Source organism: Mastomys coucha, unplaced genomic scaffold (genome assembly GCF_008632895.1).
Source record: "Mastomys coucha isolate ucsf_1 unplaced genomic scaffold, UCSF_Mcou_1 pScaffold13, whole genome shotgun sequence".
Classification (NCBI taxonomy): Eukaryota; Metazoa; Chordata; class Mammalia; order Rodentia; family Muridae; genus Mastomys; species Mastomys coucha.
The window spans coordinates 76,969,234-76,979,726 of NW_022196895.1; the positions used below are offsets into that span (position 1 = coordinate 76,969,234).

The 10,493-nt window shown below is 44.6% G+C and overlaps 1 long non-coding RNA gene across 1 annotated transcript in view; it reads left to right on the forward strand.

Annotated features, from left to right (window-relative positions):
- Positions 1 to 3,844, forward strand: part of LOC116087419 — a 33,806-nt gene extending 29,962 nt beyond the window's left edge. The window contains exon 7 of the long non-coding RNA XR_004117429.1: positions 3,682 to 3,844. This is a non-coding gene — a long non-coding RNA (uncharacterized LOC116087419). The remainder of the gene's footprint in view (positions 1 to 3,681) is intronic.
- The last annotated feature ends 6,649 nt before the right edge of the window (positions 3,845 to 10,493 follow it).

The following is a 10,493-nucleotide window of genomic DNA, read 5'->3' on the forward strand; positions in this document are numbered from 1 at the left end:
GGTTAAAGAGACAGTGACTGTTTACCAGGCCGCAGGAGGAAACTTCCCACAGCAGCAGGCAGAACTTGCCTAAAGTTGCTCAGGCCCTTTTAATCTGCTGGAGCGCACAGCCTAGCCTTTCTTCCAGGCGGCTGCGCCTCTGTGCTGGAGTGTCTGCAGAGATCAGGTGCCACTCTGTGCGAGCCGCTAAGGTTTTTTTTTAGTGTTCCTCTGCCCTGGCTTTACAACACTGATGTGTCTGCATATGATCTCAGTCTCCTGTTTTTATCCATCAAAATCAAATGCTATAGATGAGTCCGTATCCTGAGACAGGAGCTGACAAAAAGCCTGTGCCAAGCCAGCAAACCTCAGTCTGCAATACTGTGCATCCAGGCTCCCTGGTAAGCCTGACCCTGAATGCTCACAAACTAGAGCTTAAGAAAAAGCCCATGTGATTTACAGAGCATTAGGATGAGAGGCCACTTCGACACGCCTTTGTTGTGTGTGATATTCCCTTCCCAAGGCGAGTGACTATGGTAAATTGTTGGTAAGGCTTTTAGACCATTGAGCATTTTCTCCTTCACTTGTGAGGAGAGAGTTGGAATAGTTTCTGGACAGATTCAGCACAACACCAGGAGCAGCATCCTCTCAAAGTTCATCCCTGCTGCCCTTTCTCACCACAGTTATCACTGTCTTATACTTTAACCACCACCACACACACACACACACACACACACACACACACACACACGTGTTCACACACCTAGCACTTTTTTTCTTGTTTCAATATCAGGTATCGAGCACCAAAGCTACTATGCTTGCTCTCCGGGTGAATGGAGGTTCAAGATGGTTCTTGAGCTCATCTTCTGTGCCTGCTGCACACAAAGCGACAGCAGGATCCATTAAATTCAGTGTCTTGGGCTCTGTCTAGATAAGGACTTAGGAGGGTATGTGACTGGGGGCCACCAATGTCTAGCTGGGTTTCCTGCCCTGCAGGAGGTTGGAATGACTGACTCCTGGAGGGACCTGCACTTGTGGAGACATTTTGGCAGTGGTGAGTTGCCATCCTTACTGGTTCGCTCCTGTGCTGGGAGCCAGGCCTGCTGTCTGCTTCTGCCTCACTGGTGGAAGCTCCCAAGCCAGAGCTGACATTTGTCTAAGCATCTTGGGAGCTGGACAGGCACAGGTGTCTTGAGCGCGTGAATTCGCCTTCGAGAAGGCGACTGTTCAAGGACGTTTAACACTGGTTGATAATCCCCATAGCTGCACAAGGATGAACCAGAATCACAACATGTTCCTAAGAACGTGCTCGGATGCCACACGTAGATGAGAGGGTAAGCTTTGTCTGCCTGCAGGTCCTAGATTCCTGATGAACAGAGCCGAGGGGAGTGGAACCGCTTTTCCAAATGCATCCCTGTTTTACAGCCCTGGGCGTTGAAAACCCAGCTGTCCCATGGGATGTCTAGTGCTCCTCCTGCATACACTCCACCCAGCCCCTCTTCTCTCACCGTTGTTCCTGTCTCTCTCTCTCTCTTGCCTTTGGTGGTTTTCCATTTGCCTGGGAACCTCTGGGAACTCAGAAGTGTTTCCAGTTCATCCTTTCAGTCTCTTCAGAGTTTGGAAGGATTATTCCCCCAAATGAACATTCTCTACCCAAAATCAGCACCCTGGAGACAGAATCAAAAGAAGCGGCAACACACACACACACACACACACACACACACACACACACACACACACACAATCTAATATTCGTCAAAAACAAAGATCTTGTGAGGTGCTAGCTAACCCCGGGGTGACTTCCAGCTCACCGCTGTTCACGTAAAGACATCGTGTGTGGAAGCATGGAAGAGCCATGCAGAGTGAGCGACGAGAGCCTTATTTAACTAAGGTGACATCTGACGTGGATTTAAGGAAAGAAGGTTTGAAAAAGGATTGGTCACCCTTTGATTTAAGAAGTACTCAGGACAGAGAAGTCAGTGGCTCACACACCCCGTGGAAGAGTATTTAACAAATTCCAAACCAAGTAAAAGCCATACACATATATATTCACTCTGTGTGTGTGTGTGTGTGTGTGTGTGTGTGTGTGTGTGTGTAGGACTGATTAAATTAAACTGAAGATTGATGCTTCTGTCAGAAATCCCCCTAAGGTGTCTAATTAAGGCTTTTTGGTATTTTTGTAGAGGACCTAGAAGCTTGGCTGTTAGTTCAAGTAGCTGGGAATTCCTAAAAACAGGCAGTGGTATGAGTCCTTGGGATGTTGTGGGAACTCAACAGGCTCTTCAGCTGACACTGTAGGTCAGACCAAGACTACCCCACACCCACAGAGCCCTCCGGCGGGGTCTAAGCTCCTGCCAAGTACAGCAAAATGCAAGCTCTCCCTGGGAAAAGGATGGGCATCAGTCTGTAGGCAGGCATGCAATTTATTCTTATCAAAGTCTGGAAAATGGGAACTGAGTTCAATGTTCCCTCAAGAAAATGTAGACGGATAATCTTTAGAATACTAGTATTTTGACTAGAAAAATCACCTGCAGGTTTAATTGGTAATGTTCAGCTTACCATTTTATTAAGTGCTTTGGGATCCAACATGATATGCCTTCAGAATATGACTTCCTCCTAAGAGAGAATAATTTAATATAGTTAACCTACATAGAAATTACCACATAGTTTTATAATAGTATCTTAATTGTAAAATCTATCTATCTATCTATCTATCTATCTATCTATCTATCTATCTATCTATCATCTATCTGTTATCTATTTATGTTCTTCTATTGAGCCACCTGTCTACAATCTGTTATCCATCTATCAGTAGTTCATGTACTTATTAATTTATACGAATTTTCCATCATGTGCTATGATATATTAATCTATTTATTATTTATCTCTCTCTATCTACTTATTATCTACCCATCTTAGCTGCCATCTATCTGTCTGTCTTTATCATGTTTCCATCCATTGATCACATGTTATTTACTAATCATACATGTATTCTCTATCACCTATGTAGTCAACCTACCTACATCTACACACCTTCCCCTGCAGCAGAGTTTTCCCCCAATTAATTTTAATATTAATACGAGAAGCCTGTGATTGGGCAGTGGAAAAGGAAGGTGGGCAGAGATTTTTAGAGATGTGAGAGAGAGGACAGGGAGAAGGAAGGAGGATGGAGGAAGAGAAAGATGCCACAGACTCCATGCGGCTTTAGCTACCACAGGTTGCTCTGAATATCCTATAAGGGATGGATAATTACGGGACAGTTTGTCTTATCTAGGTGGGCAATCTATATCAATATCAGTTGGCTCTGAGTTTATCATGTGCACATTTTGTAGGGTGGGAATTTGTTGATATAAATCTGATTTATAAATGACAAGCCTCTAGAGTTTTGATTTTACCGGGTTACTGGGATTTGCGACCGCTGACCACAGGGGCTGGATGGCTGGGAATGTGAGCAGAATCTGCAGCAAGAGAACGGCAAGATGGACGGTCTCTGCTTGGGGCTAGCCATGGAGGCAGCGGGGATGAGGGGCCAAGAGGAGTTGGCAACAGCGAGGGATGGTACATTTTTTAATACTTCCTGCAACATTCCCCTTCCCCCTCCCTCCCTCCTCCCCTCCCTCCCTCCTCCCCTCCCTCTCTCCCTACCATCTATCTTCATTCTCTTGACTTACCTTTCTCATTCTATGTGCTTTACTGCTGCAGGCGAGCACAGACCTAGTCTAGGAAGGAACAAGCAGTGTATAGGAAGGCCACCACCAGCATACAGAATGCAATAAAGACCCAGTGCCTCCGATCCAGCTTCCTGGCTTTGGGATGTGCAGGCTTCTAAGCCACAGCTCTCTATGCGGGGAAACGGGAGTGAGTGTATCATTGCCTCCTGGCCACAGAGGTAATTCATGAAAGACTGGAATGGGTTAGACCCAGTTTTTAGGAAAACTATGCATAAAATTTGAAAATACCATACATTCATGGTTGACATCTTAAATGAAAACAAATTCCAAATAGATAAAAAAAAAAAAACAAAAAACAAAAAACAAAAAACAAAAAACTCAGTGTAAGAGACAGAACTATGGAATCACTAGAAGAAACCATGGGGATGTTTTAAGGATTAGTTAAAAATGTTCTTACATTTGGAAAGATCTTAAAGTATTGCATAAACTTCTAAAAACAGAGTGATAAGTTCTTCCATTATTTGGCCAAAAAATCAAATGCTAACATAATAAAAAAAATATATGATTCATATTATAGCCAAAAGGCTGATTGCCTTAATATGTAAAGAGCTCCTACAAATCCAACATGCAAAGGACAAGTACTCAATGAAGTAGTAGGCACAAACTATGGGTATGTCACAAAAATACAGGTGACTGTTAGATATACAAAAGGTATCCAATTTATTCTCTTTTAAACTAATTAACTGATTTGCTTACTTTTGTTTAAGCAGAGATATGGTCTCATATAGCCTAGGGTAGCCTAGAACTCACTTGGATACCAAGTTTGACTTTGAATTCTATTCTCCAGACTCTATCTCCTAAGCACTGGAATTACAAGTGTGTGAAACTATGCTCACGCCAGCTAGGGGGTTCAGCTTCATTTTTAATGAAAGAACTTTACGTAGTGATAGCACTTAGCTATTATCCTTATTGCTAAGACAGGGAGAGATGTAGCGCTTTGTTGACATGCCAGTGTGAAGGTCAGTTTTTGTAATGAAGTGTGAATTGTCTCAGTCTGTTGAAAGGCTCTTACAAGACTTACCAAAAAGGCACACACACACACTCCTGTGCTCAGTAACCATGCCTTCAGAAACGTTTCCCATAGTCAACCCCACAAGGGAAGCAGTGTTTGTAAAATAAAGGTTAGTCGAGGAATGGATGCCGCCTCTCCCTGGGGACCTGGTAAGTGCTCCCTGGTGCCATGCCATGGAATCGAATCCTTTATTTATTATTTAGGAGCCTCCACAAGGGACAATCCACAGCGCAACCAAAAACGACAAGGGTGTTATGGTTGCCAGGACATAGTCTTTTGGATACCAACTAAGACAAAAGAGGGGTCAGAACAGGAAGAAACCTATCAAGTTATGCAAGTTCTCTCTCTAAGGGAGAGTGGCCTCATGCTTGCAGGGTACCCCTGGGACATCTGAGAGGTCAACTGGCCTTCTCCTCTCTGCTTTCCCTGGGAGGGAGGAGCAAACTGCGTTACTTGGCTCCTGTTCCTTTCGAATTCTGGAAGTGAGTTGTCATTTGGTTTCATTTATTTCTTAATTTTAAAAATGCATATTAATTTTATTTTTGTGTGTGTGACCGTTTTGCCTACATGTGTGTACGTGAGCCATTTGTATGCTTGGAGTTTGTGGAAATCAGAAGAGGGCATTCAATTTTCTGGAACTGGAATTACAGATGATTGTAAAATGCCATCTTGGTACTGGGAATTGAATCCAGGTCCTCTGAAAGAGCAAGTTCTCTTAACTGCTGAGCTATCTTTCCAGCCCTGTGGCTTATCATTTAAACAGCCTGACATAGTTTGAAGGGCTTGTGGCTACTCCACAATGAAGAGTGGAGTTTCTAAAAGCCTTCAGAGGTTAGGGTATGTGTGGATACTTTAAGCAACGACCATAGAGCTGTGACCAGTGAGCAAAATGGACTGTTGGATTTGTACTGATTAAATAACTTTTAAAAAAAATCTTCTTGCTAAGCCTTCCTCTTATTCATATAAAAGAGTTCAAACGATTGGCACAAATGTTTCCCTTCTTACTGTTAGGAATAAAACTTTTATATCTACAAAGAAAGTTACATAAATATCACATATTTTCTCTCACTTGAGCATTCTGGATTTTATTTAGACACATAAATTGTATGAGTATATAGGGCATGTTGTATGTGTATATAGACATGAAGACCAAAAAAAGCCAGGACTCTCTGAGGGAACAAGAAAGAACTGGCAGAGGAGGGTTGGGCGTCCTTATGGTCTAAGTACACAATCCACATGAATGGAATGTCTTTATGATACCTACTACTGACAGCAATGAATAGAGACTAATAAAATTATATTAAAAAGAAAATCCACTTCTGCCTCTTATAAGGTTTAATTGTTCCAGAAAAGATATACATCGTTGCTGCTTTAGTATCCTCAGTGTTCTTCCAGAGTCAGGAGCTTTATGACACAGGGCAGGGAGGCTTACAGTTTGGGAGATGTTCACAGCCATGATTTTCACTACAATTTTATCCTTTTGCCATTCGCCTAGGAGGAAGAGAAACAGAGTCCTAAGATTAGGCAGACACAAGCTCCAGCCAGAGTTCTGGGAGAGATCCTGAAGTGAGTTCTTATCTCACCCAATTTCTACAGTCAGCTGTATACAGTGTGCCCAGAGGCAAAACAGTTTGCATCTACCCAAGAAACAAATGGGTTCCCTTACTGGTGGTGCCTCTGTCCCAGCATCCTCTGCTCTCCTTGCCCTCTGTTATCTGGAGTATGTTCACAAATGGGACTAGGGCAGCCTGGGTACAAAGGGATGTTTTTCCTTCTTGTCTTTCCTGGGGGTGGGTGGTAGACTCAGGTGGGTTTCCTCCATTCTCAGTGTTCCTGGCCCTACCTGAGTCCTGACCCAGCCAGAGACTATCCACAGAGGAGGAATCTCAATTGAGAAAATGCTTCTCTAAAAATGCCTATGTTTTTTTTGAAGGCATTTCCTTGATGAATGATCAATGTGGAAGGACCCAGATCAATCTAGGTGGAGCCACCTTTGGGCATGTGGCCCTGGGTGCTGTAAGAAAGCAGGCTGAGTGAGCTATGGGGAGCAAGCCAGTAAGCAGCACCCCTTCATGACCTCTGCATCACATCCTACCCCCAGGTTCCTGCCTTGAGTTCCTGCCCTGACTTCCTCCCATGATGAACTGTATTCTGCAAGGTTGAAAAAACAAACAAACAAACAAACCACTTTCCTCCCCAAGTTGGTTTTTGTAAGGATTTTGTCACAACAATAGAAATAAATCATGACAGAAATCTACCTTGATGGGATGTTTTCCAGAGGGATATGGTGTGTGTAAAGCCGATGCTTCATTGTGGAGTTGGGATAGGTTACCCCAGGAGGCCAGTAGCATGGACTCCCAGGAATCCCATAAAACTGGCTGTAAACACTTGGCTGATCAGCAACTTTTGGCTGGGTAACTTGGTACAGGATGTACATATGTACTTGACAGGAGGTGTGGAGCAGCGACACTCAGTGCTCTTGCCAGGTTACAGTAAGGTTAGCCACTGGAGGCCATCATGGTCTCATGGGTGGAAATCCTCACGGGGGGGTCCAAGGAGAGTTGGAAGGCACCTTTTAGGCACTGTTTCTCTTGAAGAGGGTGAGTACTACAAGAAACATGAAGCCTGTCTTTGGGATGCAGCAACTAAAACTGCTCCCTTGTTGCTTCCATTTACCCTCCTCAGATCCTGGGATCTGAGGTGGGCACCATGATGGAGTTAGGGGTCTGGCTACTGCCCTAGCAGTGGGGCTTCACAGGAAACTGTACTGTCCTGGCAGGTGTGTTGTATGAACACTTGGTGCCCTCACTCTGAAACCGTACATCCTTATCGTATGCCACCAGAGCCCTCACTCTGAAACCGTACATCCTTATTGTATGCCACCAGACAGCACACTGCACTAATGCCAAGACAAATTTCCTGACAGAAAACAAATATCCTGACATGAATGTGCTGGGCAGTCCATACTTGTGATCCTACTGTGCTCTGGTTGGAGGCAGGAGGATCACAAGTTGGATGTTAGCCTAGGCTACATCGTGAGACCTCGTCTCAAAAATATAAAACCAAAACATCCTGGAAAAAAATTCCAAATATCTCCTTTCAGTGGCAAGCTTGTCTCTGCAATTTCCAAAGGAAGAAGGGATCGGGATGCTAAGTTGAGTGACACGCGCCTCCCCCCCACACCTTGCCATTACAAAAAGGCCCAAGCACGTCATTAAAAATACATGGACAGGAGAAAGGCACCAATTATAGTTCATATGATATGAGTGATCGATATAATTAAGAAATGACCTCCACTAAAAAGACTAATGAACAGTGTATCCTAGCCTAGCTGATATTGCATGAACCAATTAAATATTTAGCAAGTACTAAGGCATGGGGGAAGATGCTGTGGGTAGGCATGCCATATTTCTATAGCTAAGGGGGCTATGAGACTACATCACAGTCATACACAATGCAAAGGAGGTGTATAACGGTTAGTGTCCCCGAATGGGGTAGGCAGGACGAGGTGGGACAGTTGTCAAGGACTCCCCTTGTATTTTTATCCCTGCACCAAGTGCTCAGGGAATTAGGCTCGGGGGCGGGGGGAGCTCCAATGACTAAGGGGTGGGAATGTAACTCAGTCACTTGAGTGTTTGCTAGGAGGTATGAATCCCTGCATCCCACCCCAGCACAACATAAAAATGACATGGATAGGGTACCTGAAATGCTAGCACTGAAGAAGTGGGGACAGGGAGGTCAGAAGTTCAAGGTTACCCTTGGCTACATAACAAGTTTGAGGTTAGCTAGGACTACATGAGACCCTGTCTGTAAAACAAAAACAAAAACAAAACAAAACATAAGTTGTGTGACCTTACAGTTCTAGTTCTTACAGGTTCTTGGTCATCTTTTCAAGTAAACTGTACCACTGACTTACATAGGAGACAGCAAAGATTCTTCCTCTTGTTTTGAAAATGGAAAGAGAAGAAGGAAATTATTATGTTTTTCATAAGAAAGACACTCGAAGGTGGTTTGTCATGGCAGGGGTGTAACCTGCACTGTTCATCTTCTGTCGTTTATGGAAGTCTATCTTGGCTGCTACATTGAACACCTCCTGGATGAGTGCCTGCGGTGTTTGTGTTTCCTCTGACATGTGGTAACCCAGGGGTCCTGGCTACTCTGATTGTGGCAGTGCTGTCTTTACCATGGGGCCTCTTTGGAGTCCACTGCATCCCTTTTACTAAGCTACCAAAGAGTGGAGAGCTGTGGGGAGCACCAACAGCAGCCAAGCCACCAATGCTCCAGAGGTGCCTTTTGCTTCTATTCACCACAAGTAAGAGACAGCTCCTGGTTCTATCTGCTGCCAAGAGGCCCACAGAGAGATGAATGGATTGCTCCTTCTATGGCTTGTCTTTGAAATCTACTTGTTCATGGATGAACAGTCTATCTACGGAAGGCACACGCAATGCTCTAGGGATCCTCTGCAGGAGAAGGGCGGAAGGTGCCATTCTCCTCTGGAACAGTTCTATCCTTTCCTTACCCAGCTCAGCCCTTTTGAGGAACTCTCTGGAGCAGGAGGAGAATACCAAGTCATCCCTCTCTCCGTTCATCCTAGGCCCCGTTGTCTCGTGGGTTGCGTGGCAGCCTGCTCTCAGCTTGAGTGCAGATGATGGCTTGCTACCATGGAATCTGAGCTGACTCGGAAGCTGAGCTGGCTGTTTCAGGCAGGAGTGCTCATCCTCCTCTCCCTATGGATGCTGGAGAGGCTCAGAATGTGGCACTTCAGCTGAGCAGTCGGGAGAGCAGTTCGAAACAGGGCTGCCTGGATTGCAGCTTGTACCTCTGGGGTCCAAGAGGCAAATGGAGAGAGCCTGGGACTTCCCTTTAAAGGACACTGTGAGCTTCCATTGCGGGGCAATTTTTAGATTGTACCTTTCTGTCCTGTGAGGGCTGGCTCCAGGGGTGCCTATGGGCTCATTGGATCCCTAACTGGGAATCTTAGCAAAAGCTAAGCAGCGAGGTGCCTGTGAGATGCAAAGCCCGAGCATATGTGTATGAACCCATGCTGGTGGACTTTCTATGGGACATGCCTGCCTTGTGGGAGAAAACAGTCCCCTCTCTATAGGAGCAATCTTCATTCCATGGAGACAAGATAAGAAATGACCCAAAGATAGAGATGGATATGTTTGAACATAATTCAAGGCATTTCTTATCAAATGATGTAGACAGAGTCCTAGCTGAAGGTCTTCCCTTCCTCACCTCCGGTGGCCACTGGCCTGTCCTGCCCCCCAAGTGTTAGGTAACCTCAGTGCAGTGTTCACTTTGCCTTCCCACGTGTTTATCTCCTTGTTAAGGTGCCCACTCACCTAAGGAACATGTTTGCTTTCTAGAAAGAAAATTTCCTCGACCCCCTCTGAGCCGGAGGCTTGAAGCACCATGTGTACATGATGGGTGGAATTACCTGGGGGCACCGAGGTTAGTGCAGAGACATTTCTTGTCCCCCGGGACAGTTATGGAAATGGTATTCTATCTCAGAGACCTCTCAGTCAGGCAAAGAAATGATAAACAAATAGAAATAAATAAATAAACCTCAAAAAGTAACTCACAAACATTTTTTTTTTCTTTTCAAATATAAAGTGCTCGAGCTATTGTATCCTGAGGGTATGGAATTAAGTTGCACGATGATAATTTATATTTTATGTGGGTTTTATTTTTATACACCTGCTTTTCTTTGCAATTCATGAAAAAACATATTGATATCAAGGCAATTGTTGCTGTCACAGAATTCATAA